This window comes from Spermophilus citellus (assembly GCF_964194105.1).
Source record: "Spermophilus citellus genome assembly, chromosome: 11".
In the NCBI taxonomy this organism is placed as follows: domain Eukaryota; kingdom Metazoa; phylum Chordata; class Mammalia; order Rodentia; family Sciuridae; genus Spermophilus; species Spermophilus citellus.
Genome location: NC_138192.1, coordinates 134,580,328 through 134,586,672, shown reverse-complemented (window position 1 = coordinate 134,586,672; position 6,345 = coordinate 134,580,328).

The window sequence follows — 6,345 nt, the reverse complement described above, 5'->3', positions numbered from 1 at the left end:
CTGTGCTCTGCGCCTCATAAGCTTTAACTGTGCCAAGTGTTTACGTGATGGCGATGACAAAGGCTGAGTACTGAGTCGGCCAAAATGACCCAGCACATCCACACCTGCCTCCACACCTGGGGAGAAACGCCACACAGGACTTAGGAGCACGCAGCAAACACCTCGGGGAGTCCCACAGTGAGAGCAGGGGGCTTGCTGTTCAGAATCAGCCATTTGCACCAGTGTTTTAAGTAGAAAATCAAGCCACCTGAGGCTTTCCTTAATCTCTGGGGGAACTTCTGAAAATTTAAAACTATTAGTTTTTTTGTGACTGAAGACACCTCCTACGGAGCCTGGCACAGAGACATTTTCCGATGCGGACCCTCACCCTGCACACACAGCACCTGTGCACACACACATTCCCTAAAAGCTTTGTGAACACACCACAGGTGGATAATTCGGATGCCGAACTGAGAGTGCAAACGTATGGAAGATGTGGCAGTTAGTAATATGGACAGTGATAAGAGCAGTGTGGTAAGAGGATGAGTCTCTGGGCATGGTGGCACATGCCTCTCATCTCAGAGACTCTGGAGGCTGAGGCAGGAGGGTCACAAGTTCAAGGCCAGCTTGGGCAACTTAGTGAGACCCTGTCTCAGAAAATAAAAAACAGGTGGAGACGTGGCTCAGTTGAAAAGTTCCCGTGGGTTTAATCCCCAATACCAAAAGTAATTAAAGTAAGAAGGATGAGTTTAAGTAAGTACCACTAGAATATTTGTGAAAATATCCAATTATTCCAAGAAGAGAAGTCGCTGATGTGGATCCAACACACTTTGGATATAAAGTTCATAAAACAGAACAAAATCTTCAAAGCAACAAAATGAAATCTTCAGAGCAAGGATGAGAGTTCAAAGAAGTCTGGACATGGACAATTATGGAGGAGACTGGTCGGAATTTCCCTGGATAGGTCAGGAATGGGCACCTGCCGTCCTTTTAGTGGCCTTTCTACAGGGGAAAGGAAAAAAAGAACCACCTGGACGCGTGGACAGAGGATCAGACAATCTTGGTAAATCCAAAGGACGGTCATGCGGGCCACTCCACAAGGTAGCCCAGGAGAAGTGTCCAGCCATCCTTAATGCTCAGCAGCCCCTGGAGAGGCCGCAGAGGCCAGCACCACCTGCAGAATGTGGCCACAGCAGGAAAGGCCACGGTGTGCCCAGGGCCCGTCCATCCTCCAAGGTGGCACCTGAGCAGCGTCCCCGCAGAGCTCAAGGCTGCCCCTGTATGGGGGTCACATCCACTGTGTGTGGGGTCACGTCCACTCTGTGCTGGGGTCATGTCCACTGTGTGCAGGGTCACGTCCACTGTGTGTGGGGTCATGTCCACTCTGTGCTAGGGTCAGGTCCACCCTGTGCAGGGTCAGGTCCACCTTGTGCGGGGTCACGTCCACTCTGTACTGGGGTCACGTCCACCCTGTGCAGGGTCAGGTCCACCCTGTGCGGGGTCACGTCCACTCTGTGCTGGGGTCACGTCCACTCTGTGCTGGGGTCACGTCCACTCTGTGCTGGGGTCAAGTCCACCCTGTGCTGGGGTCAGGTCCACCCTGTGCGGGGGTCAGGTCCACTCTGTCTTCTTTTAGCCTTGCTGTATTTCCCATGGTTCCTCCGGTGACACTGCTGTTCTCCTGTGGGTCACAGGAAGCTCCATGGGCACAGAGCCCCTGGTTCCAGCTGGGAGGTGTCCTCTTCCTGCTCTCGGCCTCTCTTCTTCTCCTTTAGAAAACTGAAAGAGAGTCCAGTGGTGCACTCTGACCTCCCAGCCACTCTGCCCTTGCCACATGGTGGTGTTGGGTGGTGGGACACTGGGGGAGGGTCCTCTGGAAACCAGATACTGGAGCTTGGCTGTGGACGACTTCTGAGCTGCGGTCAGTGCGGGTGCGAGGATGGTAGGCCCGGGACCTCGGGGTAGACGTGAGCCGGCTTTCCACCACCGCGCAGGCTCCTGGGGGAAACCAGACGGCGTCCGACCTCGGTGTCTCACCCCAGGTGATGAAGAGCCCCGTCCCACTCCCTGGGATGCTGCAGGCCACAGTGACCCAGGCAGGGCCCCTGCCCACTGCACACTGAGGCCGCAGGCCGCCAGCCAGGCCTCCCCGCGTCCCCCTTGCTGCAGGATGAAGGGCTTCTCTTCCTCCTGCAGCTGTGGCAAGCTCTGCAGCCCTTCACTGAAGGGGGATGTTTGAAACGCAGTTTAAGCCTGAGGGGAGATGGCACCTTGGAAGTCTGCATGTTGGCTCGGACCCCACGTGCCATCTCACCAGGGCCATCGGGGCCCCTCCGAGCTGTCCCAAGTGCTGAGGATGCATGTGTGCCTTCTCAGGGCTGGGCTCGGTGCTGACCCTTCCTGGGCAGCAGGGAGAACCAGCCAGCCAGCTCACCACGCAAGGCCTGGCACACACTCGCTCTCGGCCTCGGGCGTGGGCAACCTGGCTTCTGGCAGCCAGAAGTCCAGCCAACCCCTGGGGCCACCCCTGGCCAAGGCTGCCCAGAAAGCCCTTTACACAGGACAGTGACAAGTATGTGACCTTGCAGGATGGTGTCATTCACTTCAAAGGTCACTTTACAAAAGGAGAGCAGAATTTTGTCCCTTAAAACAAATCTTTGTGTGTGTGTGTGGTGCTCGGGATTGAACCCAGGGTAGAACACAGATGGCTGGTACCAGGCCTGGGCAGATTGGGGAGATGAGGAAGAAGCCGCTTCTTTGGGGGGTTGCTTTGGAGTCATGGAAGTGTGTTGAGACCAGACGAGGGGCGCTCGCATCACCTGGTTCGCGCACAGCACCAAGGCACGGTTCACTTCCAAAGGATCGAATCCATCTCGTCGAGTACCTTAAAATCCATTCCAAGTCCTCTCCCCTCTGAATGGCAAGGCTCTTCGATGTGGGCACTGGATAGGATACACACAGCTGGCTCCCAAGGGCCTGGGGTCCACTTCCCATCCTGCTTTCAAGTCCAGGTGGCCTGGTGCAAGGTGCTGCTGGGCGGAGAAGCCCTGTGAACCGGGTTCCTCTAATAAGGCGATGCTGGTGTGTTGAGACGTGCACAAATAAGGACGACAGGCACCCAGCCAGGCCCCTGCTCAGAGGGGACGCCCTGCGTTGTCGCACAGGCTTCTACCCTCCGTCCACCTGTGCTCAGGCGCCCCCCTGCCCCCATCACTGCTCCTGGGCTGGCTCCAGGACTCATGGAATCCCCCGCCTGGCCCTAGGAAGTGCTTCCTAGATCGGGAAGGGGATCGGAAAGACCTATGAGTTGCACCATTGAGATTGGCTCTTTTAAATCCTTAGGTTCTCTGTGCCCTCCTCTGTCTCCAGTGCTGGTTCAAACAGCACCGCTTTTCCCTCTCCTCAGAGCATCTGTTTATTTTCTCTTCTTTGACTTTCAGAAGCCCAAGGCATGACTCATCGTGAGTGTGCGTGTGCATGTGCCTGTGTGTGTGTGTGTCTAGCAAAGCAGTGAAGGGAGTGCCATCTAGAACAGCTATTGGAATCTGATTCTCCTGCAGATATTTCAGTGAGAAGCACATCTCCTTCCGGTGACAGGAATCTGCATGTTCGCTATGAGCCAAGCAGAAGGTCGGCTGCGACTCTGAGTGTGGCCGGTTGCCCTTCCATTGAAGGGAGCAGTTCTCTGAGGCCCGGGTGCCAGGAGGCCTGTGTCTGCACTACTGGCCTGCAGGACCAGCCCAGCTCTCCCTCTGGGCCTGTTTCCACCCCTGCAGTCCCTCCTCGCTCTCCTCCCTTTCGATACCTATTCATAGTCCCCTGTTCCCAAAGGGCAGCTGGTACCACCTATCCCCACAGTCAAGTAGCTGCACCCCCTGGAAGGGTCACTTCTCTCTGGAAACAGAACTACTAAAACAAATAGGTCCCCAGCGGTGGAGTCCAGGGGACCAGGCAGAAGTCAGTGGCTGCTCTGGGACAAGAGCCCCGGAGCTGCTGATACTCTGGTTCGTGGGAGGGCAACCCAGGAGCCAGGCAGCCTCAGACCCCCACCTCGGGCCTCTCTGTCTCTCAGGGCCAGCCACAACACAGCCGGCCCAGACCAGGACCCAACCCCTGCCCTGTTCTCCCCCGTCCTGTGCTACCTGCAGGGTGCTGCTTCTGCCTGTGGGCAGCTCACGGGAACCCGGGAAGGGGCGCGCGTCAGGGAGCTCGCAGGCTGGAGACCACAGCAACTTGGGGTGGACCTCACTTCCCACCTGCCCCAGCTGCTTGTATCCATGGCTTCCAAAGCTTTCAAGTTTTCCAAGAAGTTTCCTTGAACAAATCAATATGTCACTGTCACCTGAAAGTCCCCCCAACCCAGTACTGCCTCTCCTCTCCCTGCATCTGAAGGCAACCAGAAACGAGAAGCTCTTTCTGACACCCTGCACCCCTCCAGCCTCCCAACAGGGCTGCTCCAGGGTGGGAAGGCCCGGCCCAGCGCTACCCGGCCAGCCACCGCACACCAGAGGGTTTCCGAACCAGGAAGACGCACAGGCCGCCTCCCCGATGGGAGCCAGTCCCCACGGGCTAAGCCTGCAAAGGGTTTGGGTGGAGCCAGAGGCCCCATCCGGGGGCTGGGACAGACCGGCTGCTCTGCTCCTGTACCTAAGCTTGGAGCCCAGGCCACCCCAGCGCAGGATGAGGTCATCTGGACCCATACCTGAACTGTGCCCACGGGGGCACCAATTCCATCAGCCCTACAGAAGCCACATGGGGAACCCAGGCCACCCCCGGGCACTTTCAAACATTTCCCCACCCAGTACTCAAGGTCATCATGAAGTTCAACCACTCAAGGAAGGACTGAGCCCCTCGGTATGTAGGAACCTGCTCTCGAGGTCCTAGCAATTTGAACCTACGGACAGAACGTTCATCAGGACTGTGTGCCTCCTCTTCAAGGAGCGTTTCCTCTACGCTGTTCATGGGAGTGACCAGGAGGAAGTCCCTCTCCATGGACGGATCCCGACTGATTAAACGGAGGAGTGATGGGCTAAGAATGGGACCCCCTGCCTCCACTCCTGAAATAGTGGCTCTGCACAGAGGCAGCCAATGGGGGGCACCGGGCCCCCGGGGAGGTTCCTGGCCACAGTCTGCCTCTCAGCATGTTGGCCACCGGTCATTGGCCAGGCCAGGAGAAGGACAATCTTTTTTTTCCTTCTTTTTTTTCTGGTTTAAGGAGACTTTGGGGACACTGTAGGACCCTGAATGTAAAGAGTTTAAAGAAATAATAAGATGCATAGTTGGATTTCAAAGCACAAAGCCCCATGAGATAGATACCCTTCCTAAGCATTTTACAGCTGCCAAAATCCACAGCTACCTAACGGAAGACTCAGCTGTAAACTAGAACCTTCTCCCAGACCGTCCCAGAGCGTGCCCTTCCATCTCAGCTTCCCTCAACAGTGAGAGTTGCTTAGGATTCTTCGACTCACACAAATACAAGTCTCAGGTTCTTTTCTCCTTCAAATGACAATTATCAAGGTATTAGAAAGAAATTACATGCGTAATATACTTGTGAATTTAGCATTTTATTTATATATCGTTAAATCTCATTTCTCTAAAGAATAAGCCATGTTTGCCTTGCAAATCCCAGCCGTGCAGGAAAAACAAAGGGAAAAAAAAAACTTTGAAACATGTGTTGCTCTTAAAACCAGACAGCAATGGCCGTTGCTGTGGTCCTGGAGAGCCGGAGCCGCCCGGCCGTGCCCACGTCAAGCATATCTGAATACGTTTCATTGAAAGGTTTCCCTCAAAGCCGTCCCACTGGTTGATATCTTCAGCATGTCCTTTGACTTCAGCGTCATGGAGGAAGGGGAGGAAGGGGACCTGAGGTGCACTTGCATTTCCTGAGACTTTCCATGTGGCCCTGTTTGCTGAGAGTTTCCTGAAGTCATATAAGTGTTGACAATCTGTTCACTTTTATGCTTGATGTTCAGCATGCTGTGACCTGCTAGGATCCAGGTCACCACGAGGAGCGTGCTTCTTGGCTCTGGGGAAACGTTGGTCTTTGTGTCATTCTGATGGCATCTGGAAGGTGGGCACTGGGGCTGCTCCCCACAGTCCTCTGTGCCTCTCCTGTGCACCACTGCAGAGTGGGGCTTGCAGGACGCAGCCAGCCAGGCCGACACCCGTCCCACCAGGAAGCCAAAGCTGCCCTCCCCAGAGGCCCCTGAGACAGGAGGACAAGGAATCCTCCACTACCACCTTCTCAGACACTGCTGAGAGCTGACCACCCAAGGATAGAAGTCAGCCAGGCTCACAGACCAGAAATCATAATATCTGGGGACACACAGGGGATGGTGGGTAGCATTTTCTGGAAAAGTGGAGCTA